The sequence below is a fragment of the Meleagris gallopavo genome, chromosome 13, assembly GCF_905368555.1.
Source record: "Meleagris gallopavo chromosome 13, MGAL_WU_HG_1.1, whole genome shotgun sequence".
Taxonomy (NCBI): domain Eukaryota; kingdom Metazoa; phylum Chordata; class Aves; order Galliformes; family Phasianidae; genus Meleagris; species Meleagris gallopavo.
Window position 1 is genome coordinate 7,433,054 of NC_139416.1, and position 17,315 is coordinate 7,450,368.

At 39.4% G+C, this 17,315-nt stretch overlaps 1 long non-coding RNA gene across 3 annotated transcripts in view; it reads left to right on the top strand.

Annotated features, from left to right (window-relative positions):
• LOC109369774 (uncharacterized) overlaps positions 1-17,315 on the top strand; it is a 187,081-nt gene that overhangs the window by 133,158 nt on the left and 36,608 nt on the right. For 2 of the 3 annotated variants that reach the window (XR_014886120.1, XR_002119234.3), the window contains 2 exons: positions 14,853-14,922; positions 15,910-16,231. This is a non-coding gene — a long non-coding RNA (uncharacterized LOC109369774). Of the gene's footprint in view, positions 1-14,852; positions 14,923-15,909; positions 16,232-17,315 lie in introns of those variants that run through there. The other variant, XR_014886119.1, reaches the window with a different exon arrangement.

A 17,315-nucleotide genomic window follows, 5' to 3' on the forward strand; every position in this document is an offset into this window, starting at 1 on the left:
TGATGCTTAATTGAGAAGTTACAGTTCTGCTATGGAGGAAGCAAGCTGTTACTTTTAGCTTTAACCCCAAGTAAAGTAAAACAAAGAAAAATACTGGCTTCTCAGGATTGTCATTGTGATCACTGACTGTTTCTAGTTATTTCTTTCTTTCTCTCTCTCTCTCTATTTTTTTTTTTTTCCCCCTCAGGGAACTTTCATTCTGTTGTTCTACTACTGACATATTCAATTCATAATATGGTTCAATTTTTTTCCCTAAATTGCAGGCTCTGGTTTTTAATAGATCATAACAGTTGCTGGTGAAGCAATTGTATCTTTTTGCAGGAATTAGGTGGGACACCACAGAGTTATCCTGACTAAACTCCAAGTTAATTTTTCTTGTGTGTGTGGTTTTGTAATGGACTAAACTTCACTTGGTCCATTTTAGTGTCAGTTTAGCTTTAATTCCCTTTTGCCATATCTCAACTGGAATAGCTTTGTAAAGTGTACGTGTGGTGATATTGAACCCCCCAAAAATCCAATTTTCACCTATGCTTTTTGGTGTATGTATTTATTTATATAGATATTTGTATATAACAGAAGCTGATACACACCCAGCAGCCTCGTGTGCCCTGTTACATGAATGCTTCCTGTGCAGCTGATGTTCTGACATTGTTAAGGTAGCTCCTGGCTGTTTGTGTAACTGTGTGCTCATACTAGCCTAACCATTTTTGTCACCATCAGCTTCAGTTGTGAATGATAACCAGGTAAAGCTATATGAATTAGAGTTGGTTAGTTATAACAAACAAGGATAGGAAAATGAGCATTTGCTGTGGAAGTCCCAGTGCACGCAGCGACTGACCCAGATAATTTATTAGGCCAGTGTGTATGCACAGTAGCCATGAAGCTGAGCAGACTGCAGGTCGTATCCCAGGGGTTCAACAGAGATGTAGTGATGGTCTAAAACTGGATTGAGATGGTTGTCGATGACTAAAGGTGTCCATTCAGCTCAGGTATGCCTGAGCACGCATCGAGTCCTGACTTGTTCAGAGCATTAAGGTAAGCTGGTCCAGCCTCAGTGGAACTTCCCAGGACAGGAAGCTGTTGGAGTGCTGGAGTTGCTCCGGGGCAGCCTTCTTCAAGGGCAGTGGCTTCTCCAGGCTCCACTTAGCTGCCTGGGGCAGAGAAGCTTCATCGTGTGTCCTCAGCTTCCTCCCACCTGTCTACAGTCCTGGGCAGCACCTGTCTTTGGCTTCAGAATTATGCTCTCTTATGACTCATTCTTTTCATGCAGGAACGATTTAGAAAATTGTATCTAGGAAAATATGTTTTTATATCACTTATATAATACATTTATATAAATTACTGTGTGGATATGTAAGCTCATATATTTGTAAGAAAAAAAACTCTTAGTGAAACCCACAGTTCTGAATAGGTGGTGTGCTAAGGCCTAGACAGTGTTTATTAGCAGAAGAGTAAATAACTTGATATATATATATATATATATATGTAGGTATGTATGTATATATACACACACAGAATTAGACAAGATGAAGTATTGGAATGAAGGTACTGTATTTGTAGTGCTTTTCCTCAGCATGCTGGACTTGTCAAACTGTAATGCTAGGCCTTAAATTTGAATTAATGGTCTCCAGCAGTTTGTTATGGTTTTGCCAGTTGGTGGTTTAAGGCATTTTATTTGCTAAGGTGACATTTCTGACTAGCAACAAACTGACTATTAGATTATGTCAACCTAGTGGGTGTTATCAACATCAATATTATTTTCACTTGAAACAAAACAGGATGGCAGCTTACAAGAGCGGGTTTTGCCCAGGGATGAATTGATTTTCTATCATTTCAGGTCCTCCAAGACAGCTAGCTGGAAACAGCATTTGAATTTTCTCTTCTGCTACTAAGCATGCTGAATTTAGACTTCAGCTGCAGCAAAACCACTGCACTGAAACTATATAAATCCATGCTAGCTGAGAATGTTATCTGTGTTGTATCAGAAGCCTTGCTCAAATTGAATTAACTGTTTGATCGTTCAGACAAGATTAAAATGGCCTCAAATGTTTTTGATGCGTTTGAAGCAGAGAAGCTGGCTGATTTCCATCTTGTTGTAGTGCCATTACTCTTGACCAGCCACATCTGGGGAAAAGAAATTGCTCGTTTGTCTGTCCTATAGCCCCTAGAGTCTGCTTTTAAAATGGATTACATAAATAAAATAGATTAGTTTTAAAATAAGCAAACAAACAAAAAAAAAAAATCAAGCATCAAAAACCCAACAACTAGGAAATCTGGTGAATAATTGGCATCTTGGCTTTATTCCTTCCAGTACCGCTCCTAGTGACGCATGAAATAACGTGAATGAAAGATACTTATTAATCCCATAGTTTCTGTGAGCAACATGCAGTGATTTTACCTGTCTTACACTGATAACTTAGAACAAATTGAAGAAACCGCCTCACACATCAGATAGTAGCCAATTAATTCCTTCGTTTTCTACCTCCTCCAGTTTCTTGCCATCAATAAATAGAAGTTGATCTTTCCTCTTGCCTACTTTGACAGTTTTCATATTAACTGAAGGAAGATCTGGGCCATTTGCTAGCTGTCAGTTAACTGACATTTAATGTCCGCTCCTTTTTTAGAACTTCCCTTGAACCAATTTACAGAACACTGCATGCGAGGTGGCAAGCAGGAGAGATGTGCCTTCAGCCAGACAGGAGTCTGCTCTGGACAGCCTGGGTCAAAGGAATGCTCTTCCATCTATTTTGTTTTATTTATTTCTCCCTACACCTGGAAACCAACATCTTAACAGGTCCATTTCAAATACTGGGGGAAATAAATAACCAGAGTATGTCTGTAATTTTGTTATAAATTGCATGGAGGAGAGTTTTGTTTTACCTTGGTACAGCCTGCACAAGTGGTGAAGTAACAGTGTAAGTAAAGAAAATAATGATTAATTTAGATCTGTCAAACTTTAACCCAAAATGAATGATCAAACTAGAACAGATACGAATTACAGTAGTGTACAACATTTGCACTCGAAGGCTACAGAATACTTGAGTGGTCATTCTTCAGGAATGTTTGAAATTCCAGCATTACTGCAGAATTCTGGGGCTGACCTTACTATAGCAAATGCCAACACAAGTGGCTTAGGCTTTGTAGATTAGTGTTTCAAATATCCTACATGCGTTTCTGTTTAGTATGGTGAGCTGAGTACATCTTCTCTTACATATATTAATTAACATTTATCACTCATTTCTTACTATTTTTGAAGAGTCTCAGGTGTATATTATAAAACAGGAATAGGTGAAAATAATAACCCATGTATCATCATACCTGTGTAAAGATAATGAGTCCATTTATGAGTTTCTGCCCAGGAGCATCATGGTAAAAGCATATTTATTTGACTAATTACAAAATGACCTAAGACATAATATACTTTAAAGTTCAGGAACTGAGCTTTAACAGCACCTCCTGCACAAAGGTGGGGAGGTCCCAGGAAAGCTTCTCACAGCTGCTTCTTCGCAGCAATTTTCCCAGCATCCTGATCCACGGCTGCACATCAGAGCTGCTGCTTGAGGCACTCAGGGTCTGACAGCTCTAATTCCTGCAGCTCAGCACCAAGAGTAGGGCTTTGAACTTATACTGCATCTGTTGTTAAGTATAGCTGAACTTTTGCTTTCTGGGCAATCGAGTTGCTGTGTTCTTTAAATTTATTTTTTTTCCAATTTCAGGTCACTTTTCTAAGTGAAGGGCTAGATTGCAGCTACCATATTCATTCACGTTTGATAAAGTGCAAATCTCTGACAAATAAAGCTTCAAAGTTCATTAAGTGAGAGAAATGGATCCTGCTTAAATGAAATTTCAATGCTTTCCATCGCTTTGCAATCTCATACCCTACCATGTGAATAGAAACCAAAATGGAAACTGTACAATCTGATTTATTTTGTTTGTATTTTTCTTACTTTTAGGGAAGGACAACAAACATCTTCCTATCTCAAGTGCTTTGTAGCAGAAGAACCTCATAATATTTGTACAAATGCAGTTACACTGATTTGTGTGAGAGCAGGGAGATCTAAACAGCTGTGTAACTCGAGCCATTTTTTTTTTGGTGAGCAGTGAAAATGCCAGGGCAACTTTCTGAATAAACCTATTGCCCCTACGTTTATTACAGGCATAGAATATGATCCAGTGATGTAATCTTATATAATGGTTACATAAACTAAAGCAATGTAATACTTTTGTAGGTTTCTTTAGTTCCCTTTTTATGTGGAAGAAAATGATAGTAGGTCAGTGGTTCTTTTCAAATCAATTCATGAAAAATAAAAATGTGGAATTGTGGTAAGGTTTTGTGGCTGTGAAGTTTTTGCAAGGAAAGTAAATATTTTAATTATTTTCCTTTGTTAATCCAGCTGTTACATATTGTAATGGCAGTATTCTGCTCAATTAGTAAGCATGAAAACAAAAGTTTACACTCTTGCTATTATTTATTTGTGATTATCTTGTTCTTTTGAGAAAAAGCACAAGGGACCTGTAGTTTTCAGTATGGTTATGATTCTCCTCAGCTTAAAAAGGCTTGTAAATTTTAAACATTAGCAAGTAATAAAAGCCAGGTGTTACTAACCTTCCATTTAATGCTGGAACTTTTCCAAAATCTTTTCCTGAGCCTTTCTGAACCTGTACTGTCACTCAGATCTGTGAGATACATACAGCTGTAGCCTCAACCCTAATCCACTTCTTAACCCGAAGGCAAATGACCACTGAGGAGCCACTCAGCTGCTCCAAAATGTGCTCCTGGAATATTACGACCTACTCCTTCACTCCAAAGCCAGGCTGCGTAGTGGCTTCTCACTTTCTGGGTCAAGTAGAATGAGCAGGTAAAGGGGCATTGCTGTGGTTTACAGTGTGAACAGGGGAAGGCTTCAGTCTTGCGATGAACAGTAGAAGTTTATTGAAATAATGGCTGAAGGATTCTATACACTGTACTAGATTTGCATAAGTAAAAGGAGGATATAAGGCTGTGAATCACTAATGGAGATAGCTGGTATGCAGTGAGGTACGACTTAGGACATGGTAGGATCTTTTTTTGTTTGTTTTATAATTGATTTTGGATAGTTTTTGAGGCTATTCTGTTGCATCCAGTTCCATCCTGCACTATGTAGAGTCTGTGTGCATTCCTCAGGCAAAGTACTGGCGGCGCAATGCCTTTTATTTAGTGGTGGTATCCTGTCACAGTTTTCGGGGGATGGGTGAAAGCTGGAAGACGAGATGCTGTCTACAGCTGCCCTTTGTTCCTGCTCTCTGTCCAGGGAGCCTATTGTGATATTCAGAAAGGATAAAATGGATCATACAATCACTCTTACTTTGGTACCCTTCCAGCTATTTTTGGTTCTCTGCTCTTCTCTGCAGAAGAAGGTGAATGGGGGTTAAAATGTCTGTCTGAGTCTTTCAGCCATGAGCTGGTAGAAAATGTTCCTGAGAGGGAAGAAGTCAGTAACCTTCAAAAGAAGGAGGGACCTCTTACAAATCTCAGAAAGGCAAGAGAATGGTTTGGAATATTTGTTTGTAGGGGCTCGAGGGTTGGTAGGAATAAGAACTATCAGCACAAGTCTTCAGAAGTGTAATGTACTGGATGCTTTTCACTCAGGTCTTTGGGTGTTTAGGACCCTATAAGATTCCCAGATTCAGCAAAATGGAACAATGTCTCCATTTAGAAATCCAAAGGATGCTTTGGGGAAACATATGTTGTAGACAGTTCTTAGAATTATATTTACTTAATTAGTAGGTAAGACATAGCTATGATATATGAAACATTCAGAGCCATATCAGTGAAAGAGTACCAACTCCAATGCAGACTATGCAAAACTCTGTTCTAATTAGAACTTAATGATTTTTCTAACTTGAGTTATTCATTTCTAACTTTCTTGATCTCCCAAATAATTCAACTATTTATTATAGGCAAGGTATAGAGCAGGACTTGAGTTGATGGATTTGATGCGTAAATTTGCATGAGGATGGATGTGTTTTGAATGCAATTGCTTTCTGTGCCAGCAGAAGTTTTACCATCCTCTGACAAACTAGAGCCTGTAGAAATTCAGATGAAATTGAGCCAAAAAAAGAAAAAAAAAAAAAAAAAAGAAAAGGGGGGGGTAGTCAAGGTTCTTGTACCAAGAAACATCAGGTTTAGAATTAAGTATTCCCAAATTTCAAACTAAAAGAGAGTAAATTTAGTTTGGAGATAAGAAAAAATATATATAAATACACATATATATATATGTGTGTGTTTATATATATATATATTTACAGTACGATTGGTGAGGCACAGGAACAGTCTGTTCAGAGAGGCCGTGGGTGCCCTGTCCTTGGAGATCCCCAAAGTCAGGTTGGACTCTTAGCACTTGATTGAGCTGTACGTGTCCCTGTTTATTGCAAGGGAGATGGTCTTTAAGGGTCCCTTCCAACTGAAACGATTCTATGAAGTTTGTCATTGTAGTTGTGTTTAGTGGCTTCTAAATCTAGGATTTTCTTCCAGTGTGCTGTCCTAATAGACTATGGTAATCCTTGTGGAGTCTTAAGTCCTAGCACAGCTCTTTCCAACTGCATGAACAAAGTTGCCTGGGAAACAAGCAGCTGCAAGAAGATATTCCTAACAGAAGCAACGTTTTTTGTTTGACAGTTGATGTTTTTATTTAAATGCCTGTTTATAAGGAGGGGAAGGCATTACTGTTATTTCCCCCCCCCCCCCACGCTCCTCACTCTTCATGCATAAAAGAAGAAAATACATCAAAGTGTAGTGCAGTTCTGAAGGATGCGTGGATGCTTGTCTGTGGCTAGGGTGTAGAAGCAGTAGTGCACTAGCAAAAGTAGTTTTGGGGGGGGAAATTACAATGCGCTTCATACAGCAGTGCCCATGCTGGGTTCTAGTCTTTGCTCTGTCCCTCCCCCTGCAGTTTTCATCTATTTTGTTCTGCCTGTTTCAATTACTGAAAGTAGCATCCTTCTGTTTTCTTACCCCACTTTATTGCAGCAGTGCCTAATAAATCAAAGAAAAAGTAAGACCCCCACTTCCCCTTGCTAAATACAGAACAGACAGATGGTCCCTGGCCTGAAGACCTTGCAGTCTGTTTTCTAAACCTGGGCTAGCATTTCTAAAAGCCTTACGCGGAGTACTTTGTTGCACTATTCAGCAAGCAGTGTTTCCTGCCAGCAGCTCTGCCAGTTCCCCCTGTCCAGGGGGCAGGCAGCTGTGGTGGGCTTGCTCAGCTTGCCCAAATGTGCCAGGCTGGCTGGAGCTGAGCCACAAGGAGCAGCTGCCCCCAGCTCTTCCCTGTGCTCTCAGCTGCGCTTTCCCCACACTGCTATGCTGCGGGCACACGGGGATGTCTCGTCTCCCTGGTGTCCCCTAGGGCAGAGTGGGGAGGAGGGCAGGTCTGGCCTCTTTGCACTGGTTTCAGCACAGTTTTGGGGCCTTAGGAAGTAATTCAGCATCAAGGGTAGATAGGTTTTCCTATCTATTCTAAGTGATCCAAAATAGCAAAACAACAATGTGATTTGTCTCTCCTGCTATAAATACTATAGGTATATTTGAAATCATAGTGAATTAGATGCCTTTGGGGGCTATGAACTGAAACAGCTTTGTGCCAAAAATAATAGGAGAAGGCAGCAGAGATTGCATTTCTATCTCTTCTGTACCAGACTTTTTGTTTTCCTTGCTGTTTCCTATCAGACGATGGGCATCTTAAAATCCGTGGTTTGTCATTATGCAGAGAGCAAATTGTGTTCTCTTTTTTCATTTGTGGAAAAGAAAAATACTACCTCAGCTTGAGGTACATGCCCGCATCCTGTACTGTGTTCCTGCTTCCACTGACAGATGTTTCAGAGGCTGCTGGGCTCTGCAATTGCCCCACTTTTCTTGCGCTTCCTACAAGTCTGTAGAAACAGTGAACTGAAACGTAAAACACCAGAAGCCTGAGAAGCAGTGTTTTGCCAACAGATAGAACAATCTGTTACTTGCTTAATTAGTTATGTTAAACAACTTGAGCTTTGGCATTATTAATAAATTCATTTAATTGTAGTAAATAATGAAGATTATAATTGAAATTATGACCTTTGCCTCTTGAAGAGATGCTAAGTTGTGCCAAGTTTGCTTCATACTTGCTAAATCAGTGCTGATCGATGACTGGCAATGGCCAGACATAATAATGTATTTGCAATTTGCACTTCTTAAAAACCCTGTAGGGAGGGAAGCCAGTTAAAATGTGTTTTGAGGATCTGAAGGAAAAGAGAACATTATCTGCTACAGGAAAAGTGGAAACTGATTAAAAGTAAAATTAGGAAAATGTCAGTATGTGTTGCTTGTGTAAATGTACAAGTGGCCAATGATCAGAATAATTTCTGATCCAAAACTGTTATATCATGCCTTCAGAAGACCTTAGCTTAGGAGGAATGAGGAGTACGTGGAAGTGGGCTCCATTGCTGTTAGTTTCTAAAGTTTTGTTAAAAAGTCAAGATTGAAATAAAGGTAAAATGAGTTGTGAAAGAACCCAAAATCTTTATCATGTGATTGTACAAATGCCTGTGAGAGCATCAGCAAGTACCACAAGTGGATGATTTAGAAAGATGATGCCCAGTGGTTAAGCTGTTCTAGGACTGTGCAGCAGTGGCTTCACACCCTGCATCTTTTCTGCTGCTGTGTCATAGATTACCTCTTGGAGGAAAGAGCCAGTAAAGTAACTACATGTAAAGATGTAGTTATATTAAGTGTGTTTGCTCAAACATGGCAAATATATAGCCTAAATGGGGAAATACTGGCTCATATTGAACTGGAATGTATTTGCCAGTAGTTTGCATGAGCATATATACTGTTCAGACATATACTGTGATCAGATAATGGATGATAACGTCCTTAAATTTTCTCTGCAACCTTAATGCACACTTACCAGCCCACAACTGGCAATAGCCCAATTTCCCTGTAAAGTAGTGCTCCGATTTCTGTCTAAATAGAAGCCAAATGTGCCTATCTGCAGAGGGGGAAAAAGCAAAAAACATCATTTGGAGGTAAATGCTAACTGCAAGCTTCCTAAATACTGCTGAGTGGGATGGAGCAGAATGATGCTAGTTCCCCTTGCTTCAGGCCTCTGTGATGAAGGACCATCTCCAGCCCAGCAAGGAATGTAAAGAGGGAATTTGGGAAATCATCACCATGTAAGGCCCCGTTGTGCCCATGAATGAAGAACCTAACCCAGGTGCTAACCCCTGCCAACAGAGGAGTAGCACTTCCTTCCTCAATCTATCACTATAGCAGAAAGCAATATGAGTTTTCCTACCTCTGCTGTAATTTACTTGAAAAAGTCATCTTCCTGGAAGAGAAGGTGGACTCTCAAGCACATTTCTAAAGAAGCAGTCCTAGGTCTTGTGCATCATTTCCCTTCCACGAAAGCCACGGAGGAGGCTGTACTGATGCCACTGAGACTTGAGCAGTAGGAGCAGCTATGGTGCAGCTTAAAGTTACAGTTGCTTGGTTTAATTCACACCTCCTAAAGTTTACCATGTTCCCCATTACTAATGTAGCTTAAAGGATTAAAAAAAAAAAAAAAAAAAAAAGCAAATATAAAACAGATAACAAAATAAAAACCAAAACTCACTGTAAAAAAGAAGAGAATCTTGACCTTGGGTGGCTTTGACAGAATCTGTATCAGCATGCTGGATCTGGAATAGTTACTGGCAGATAGCGATGTGCTGGATCTGCTGCTTGTTCAGTAGGTGCCTAAGGCAGAAATTTGTTTGCCTCCAGAAACTGAACATTAGAGAAAGAAGCTGTAAGCTATCCACTAGCAACGTATGATGAACTAGAAATAAGTATGTCAAACGGGATTCGTACTGTATATAATGTAGTGCCTGCAGTGTCTTTTTAGATACCCTTGGTCTAGTCTATAATAGGAATAAACTTTTTGATGACTGTGGTGAAAAGCTGTGAATAAGGAGAGGTTTCATATTGCACAGGAAATACAAGAGAGATAGTGAATTCTTCCTGGTGAGATCTAAAGCTTCAATAGACACTGACAGTCTTATGTCATTTGAACTGATAACCAAACACATTAATGTTCAGAAGCAGGATCCTAGAAGCAATCTGGAACAGTGACAGAAGTCAGTGGAAATCATTACATATTTCAGGTCTAGGCATGAAAGCCTCAGTGTTACCCGGGGACACCACAGTGACAGGTTCTCTATAAATGCAAAACCTAAGGGCAGTTTCTGGCAAAATAGATCAGCATATTTCTGTATTTCATGATATGATTATTTATATTTTCTAAATATATTCTAACATATTTTTGTATTTCACAATATGAAATATATAGAAGATAACTCCAGTTTGTAATGCACTTTGGCTGCTGTTATGGTTTATTTAACTTCTACACTGTGATCACAAACAGGTTGGGCCCCATTTTTCCATGCGATTTGAAAAGACCGAATAAATGAAAATTTGGTAACAAGGAACTTATGGTCTAAAAGGCTGGGCAAATAAAGCAAATAAGGTGGAGTACATTGCAGCCAACTGAAAAAGATGCCATGTCAGTGTGTCCTTAAGAAAAGACATCTTTGATTCATGTGAGCACTTTGTACAGACCAGCTGGTGAAAACTGAGGTGAAACTGTTGTGTCCTATTGTTCACAAATGGTGAGGACCTTTCTGTGGCACCTAATGAGGGTGACTCATGTCAACATGGGCAAAAGTGGACATAAAAATTGTCTCAGTTCTTGTCAGGAGAAACTGGAAGTAGATGGTAAATTATTAGAAAATGACTTTAAGGGAAAGTTAGAAACCTGAAAGTCCTTTTATTGCTACTCCTGTAAAATCCCATCATTCTCCCAGGCAAGATATAAATAGTGTCTATAAACAATTAGAATGAATCAAATATACTCCTCCTGGTTTGATTTAGATTACTCCTTAATTAAGTAATGTACTTCCCTGACACCAGTTTTATGTTGTCCTAAAAGGTTTCGGCTACAAATTAGATCACCGACTAAATGTCTACACATCCACAAGGACTATTAATGATCTTTTAGGCAGTGCTGTGTTACCTTAGACTGAAAAGTGCTGTTCTGTACAGTAACATTTACATGTAGTGTTGAATGTTCACGTTACATAAAAATCATTACAATGAAATTCCACTTAGAAATATTAATTTCTTTGTTGTTAATGCTGCTTGACAGCTTCAGGAACTTTTTTTTTTTTTTTTAATTAATTATTTCAATAACCTCATTCAGCAATCTACTGAACAGGTATTTAACTCCCACTGAGGTGAGTGCTGAAGCTCCATCAATGTGATGTGTTTCAGCTGAGAATTTGTCCCATGTGGAGTTAAGACACAGCCATATGCTTTCCCACATTGAGACTGCAGAGGATTACATTCATCTCATTAAGTTGGTCAGGAGCACATAAAATGTTTCAGGGAGGTTTATGTGAGGGTGGAGTTGGGGTTGGTGACCTTAATAATTTAGGAGAAAATAGATGTGTGTGTAAATACAGAAATAGCCTCAGCCTCCTGAGATAAAACTCCTTAATTAGTGAGTTTCACTAATGATCTCAAATATCATCTGTGATAAGTCTTTTTACTCCACTTTCTAATTCAGTGGTCTATAAAGCAATTACAGTCAGAATCATCATTTCGTTTAATAGACTGTAGAGTGTTGTTGGTTTTTCTTCATTGTGGACAATGTATTTTTAATTAATCATGTAGTATGTTATTGGGTTTTGTTATTTATAACATAAAAGCTAGGGGTCACCACATGTGTAGTCCACTCAGCTATAACGTGTTGACTTTTTGATATATGTGTACCGTGCCTTGTTCTCTGCACTAAAACTGGGTCCTGAAAGGAGCGTGGTTGCAATTTTTTCCATTGCTGATGGGGTGGTTTTGTATGGCAGATCATACTGTAGGAACTGTTTGAGAAAAAGCTATTTTACTATTTTTTAGTTTTCACCTCAAAAGAATAACGTTTAAGTTATTTCATCAGTGCTTGCAAGTATAATTTCTTGGATCCTAATATATCTATGAAATGGGAGAAGGGAAAGCCTGCTTACAGAACTGTAAGCTCAGCACTGTTTCTTTCCCTGTGCAGACTCAGGGTGTGCGCTATCAGCTCTGCCACGTGGAAGCACTGCACGAGGTGGCTGGGGCTGCAGTGCTCTCCTGCACCAGACAGGGATGCTCCTGGGAGCCAGGTTTTTTGGGAACTGCTGGGAGCCCGTGGCTGGCATCAGTAGACCTTGGGAAAAGGCGGGTTTTGAAGTCTGCCCTGTTGTTTTTAGGGAACAAAGAGCATTCTGTGTACAGGAGACTTGCTGCAAGACGTAGGCTGGGACATGATGGTTATTCAGGACTGACTTACAGGTGATACTCAGCAGACAGAACATTGAGGAGATTCCCTGTGGAGCTGCACAGTCTGAGGGTGTTTAGTTGCTGCAGACATAAGGAATATTCAACCAAGCAGATGCACCTTTATGATCCTGCTGATAAACTTTTTTTTTTTTTGGCAAGACTTGAGATTAATAGATTTTCGGTCTAAAATAATTTAACTTGTATTAAAATCATAAAACTGAGAGAATCTGGTGGTGAAAATAATACATTTTCTTTTACAGTCCTATAAGAATCTGCTATTTTTTGTGTGCACTCTATTACTTTTCATGTCTGTTAACAGATGTGGCAAGATGCTTGCATGATTTATAGGCTCCTTGCCTGACAGTCCTGGGGTAGTTAGCTGGTTTTATACATTGTTGTCATAATAGTTTGTGAATATTTTATTTGTTGCCAAAGTCTCTGTTCTCTCCTTGGATTATAGTCTCGTTAAGTTTCTAAAAGGACAAAGAGGGATAAGGCACTGAAGGGAGTCTAAGAGTAGCATTGTCAAAAACATCAAGCTGACATGTTTCTATTTTAAAAAATAGCTCAGCATGGTAGATACCAAGAGACAAATAGGTTTCCAAAATCAGATTCCTAAGCACCCACACCATTCTTGCCAAAGATTAATACTTCTGAATTTTGAGTGCTCCCATTTTAGTCCCCTTCCTGCTTTCCCAGTAAGCCTAGCTCTTTGAGCAACTGAGCCACGTAAAGCGTCATTGATTCCGATGAAATTTATTTTCATGTGTAATTAGATGTGCAAATAATCTTTATGAAGAACAAAGTCTAATGTGCTATGTGCTGTACAGCAGTACTTTCGTTGTCTGTTAGGTTTCTTCTTGAATTTTCATATGTCAACCATAGTTAATATAAATGTAATAATAATTTCTGAAGCACCACGTGTTTGCTGGGTTTTCTTCCAGTGAGGATAGCAAAAGGTTTGGTAATCCCACCCTATCCTTTCTAGGGATGAGACGACAACCACTGTTTGATGCAGTCAGCACTTGTTTGCCTGTGAATATCTGTGTATTTAGGACCAGCTGTCCCAGAGGCCCTCCTCCCACAGGCTGCCAGCAGGCAGACTTCTTGCAGCAGTTTCTGGCCCATTGCTGCACCTCAGAGCACGGCTGCAGCATTGCTTTTCGAGCTGCTCAAAGAACCCTTCAGCTACTTTTGCTCAGCAGACAGCCCCGTCCTGTTGATACTACAGGAGTTTTGTTCAGAGCTGCTTGGGTGGCTCCTGTGCTTTTCCTAACCTGTACAGGAAGGTGTGCTATATGAACATACAGAATTACTCATACCTGAGACATATGATATGTGTTCTTTGTACTTGTCATTGGTTATTAAAGTGAAGGTTACTACTTGCTCATAGTCAATAAAGTAATCTTTACAGAAGTGACTAGAAAAGGAGCAGAAAATGATGGCAAGCCCAGAGCAGCAGTGTTACAGCTTGGTGCTCAAAATAACAGTCAACAAAAGCTTAAATGACCTTACTCAGGCAGTGTTTATTCAAAAGTTTATGTTGAGTTGACTGACAATATATTTACATAATATATGAGTAGTATCATTTTAAAGTATATTCAGCATTCAACAAATAGTCTTTAAATTGCATATATCCTGAATAGCATGAGGAAGTGTGTTAGGCAGTGCAGCTGGGCACCCAGTCATTGGTACTTGCTGCTTTCCAGTGCTTAGTTCTGGGAGCCCTGTACTTTTTACAGAACCCTGGAATGAGGCTGTGGGGGCTGCCAGGGGCACACAGCTCCACCAGGCAGGGATGCAGGCTCAGCACCACACCAGCAGAGGATGCTCTGGCAGACACACTGGCTCTGCTTTGCCTTGCTGTGACAAAGTGTGGCCTTGGTATCTCCCAGGTTGTGTTTGGTAAACATCGTAATGGAAGAGTAAAGCTTAGAGCGTGCACTGGTAGAGGAAGGGAGGGAAAGAGGTTATTTTAGTAGGCGTATATCTCACATTGAGCATCTTCCTTGAGATGCCTGATTACTTGTGATCATCAAGTTTCTTTTTCAAGTTCCTTTCCTTTGTTTCAGTTGTCACTAAGAGGGAGTCTTAGGGAAGTAATTTGAAGTAAAATCTTGGTGAGCTCTGCTGTCTCTCTGACTTTAGAAAGCGAGAACAGTTTTTGCCATCCCTCTTATCCCCTTATTGAGGCATGAGGCTGAAGAGCTGTCCCAAATAATCTTCCACTGGAATATGTGCAATACCTCAAAAATACTTTTTCCCCAGCAGCTATGTTATACACCCTGTTGGCAAGGAAAACATGAAGCTGAGTAACAAATCCAATTCTTTCCTGTGTTCAGAAGTGACCTAAATGAGGCAGAACTTCACTAACGGCTATGAGAGTTTGGAGCAGATGAAACTTTCCCTGACAGCAAGCAGAGAGTGCTGTTATATCTCTTGTGAAATACTCACAGTAAAGCAATCTATTTCTCTTATGTTCATATAGGTGATCCAGTTGAAATCCAGTTGGACAGATCTGTGGATCTCTAGGATGACTTGGAGGCTACAAATGCAAGGTATTGGTTTACTGATGTTGAAAAATTGCAATTAGAGAATTTGAGGAGGAAAATGTTGTCTGTGAGAAATTTTGCAGGACTTTTTGGTGTTTGTGTTTAGTTTTTAGTTTTTGTCATCTTTTCCCAAAACTTAGGTAGTGCAATAATAAATAGATAATACAGTATATTATTTGAGATATTTTTTGCCTATGTTAAACATTCACAAATGTTGGAAGACTGTTATGCAAATGAATGAGAGAGAGCTTGGTGCCCACCTTTGGGTTTTGAAAAGATCCTGGAAGGGCAATCACAAATGATACATTCTCTGTGGCTTGTTGCTGTAGCATTCACCTCTTCTTGCTGCCATTAATATGTCCCTACTGGGTGGCAATAAGGAAAGCAGTGTAGTGATTGTATAGCACGGTACTTAACATTTTATTGCTGAAAAGGTAAAACTGGGCTGCACACCCGCTGTTAAGCCTCAATCTCACCTCTAAACCTTTCAGCTGATGTCAAGCCTTGGGATGATTCAATGCAACTTAAAAAGAAAATATGGTACACAAGTGTTATAAGAGGAAAAAAGTTATAATATTTTTTCCTATTGAGGATGGAAGCAGGAGCCTGCTTTCCCTACTGCAATCTGCTGTAGAGATGCAGATTGCTAAAGAGCTGTAAAGGGGTGCACTTTAATAGGTAAGAACTCGGGTCTGTATTTAAGAGAAAGCCAGGCAAATCATGATCATATAAAAACATACAAAGCCAGGCAAATCATGATCATATAAAAACATACAAAGATGGCTTTATTTCAGGAAATAGAATGGACATTACAATAGATTCTATTCTGGGTAACATCTGTTTGGAATGTGTACATATTGCATTTGGTGTGCGTGTTTTCCTGCTCTCTTGAGAAGGAACTGGGGTCTTGAGTTAACCTTGTTTCATATATATACTCCTATTATTACAGATTACACAAATTTAAAAGACAAATCTACTTTCTCTGATTGACAGGAAACAAAAAACAACTTTTTATCTTCAACATCTGGAGGATGCTGTCAGGACAAAACAGTTTATTTATACTTTTCTTTCAGAAAAAAATATGTATTCACTGTTCATTTCATTGTCATTTTTCAAAGCATTACAACTCATTGCATGAGTGTAAATCATGATGATTTATATTCTCCTGATATTTTCCATGCAGTAGTTATCCCAGTAAGTGCTAAGTGATACTATTCTTATATATACTGTAAAGTATTTTTGCTCAAGGACTTAAATGGTCTAAGAGAGCAAAGGTCATCAATACATCTTAAAAAAAAAAAAAAAAAGAAAAAAAGAAAAAATATACTAATTTGCTTTTGACTCTGTCAGTGCTTGAGGTGAAGTCTTTCCTCTTCTTAAAAAGTTCTGCCTGTGGCTCTGTTGGAGGAGTCATGTTCTGCAGCCTGGCTGCCTGCTGTACTCCCACTGGGGCTGCGGGCACAGCGGAGCGCTCTAATGGGACTGGATTGATGCCGTGCGTGCCTGTCCGAATGTGTCAAGGTCAAATGAAACAATCTGAATGAAGATAATCAAAGTGTAATATGTTTGTTATGGGAATGACACCAAGGCTGAGTCTATCATATCTTCTAAAGGAATTTCCTAATGTGAAAGCAGTGGGCTAGTTATGGACGAAAGGACATTGAGGAAAGAAGAGAGGGGCAAAGATGGTCACTCTTGGTGGACCATTGTATTTGAAAGAACATGGAAGCCTTTTACATCCCTGAAAATGGCACGTTTGTGTAGAAATGTGAGAGATGGTAATAACTTGGCAGAGAATCACTGAAGGAAGCTGAACAAAGCAAGTTGGAGACTTGCTACGATGTATGTACCAGAGCAGACTGGGAAGGCAATGGGAGCCTCAGGGAAATTGCATCTCCATGAGCGGAAATAGCACATGGGCACAAACTATGTCCGTTTTTTTGCTGTAACGTGACTGACTTTTCACTGCAGCACTTCCAGTCCTGATCCGATGGCTCAGAAGGGATCTCCAGGCAAGACATCAGACCGCTGTGACTTTGTACTTAATCTTTCTCTAACCCCAAAGCGAACTACTCAGATTTGATTAAAGTGTAATGTGTTCTAGCCAGTCTTTATCTCATTTCAGGCATTTATTTCATGTATTCCCAACCCTAGTTTAGGTGTCTAGAAAGGACTGACTGGAGAGCTCAGGGACACTTCAGAACTAATAGGACTAAGATTAATCACCTATAACTAACTATTTGAAGAGAATGAGTTGTTAAATTGCTCTATCATGTCATACTAAGTAAAATATATTATTTTGAGTGGAATGGAAGCAGTTTGAGAACACAAAAAACTTTCCCAAAGCTATAAAATTAGATGTAAAGCAAGAGACTGACTTAAAACTAAAATATACGGGC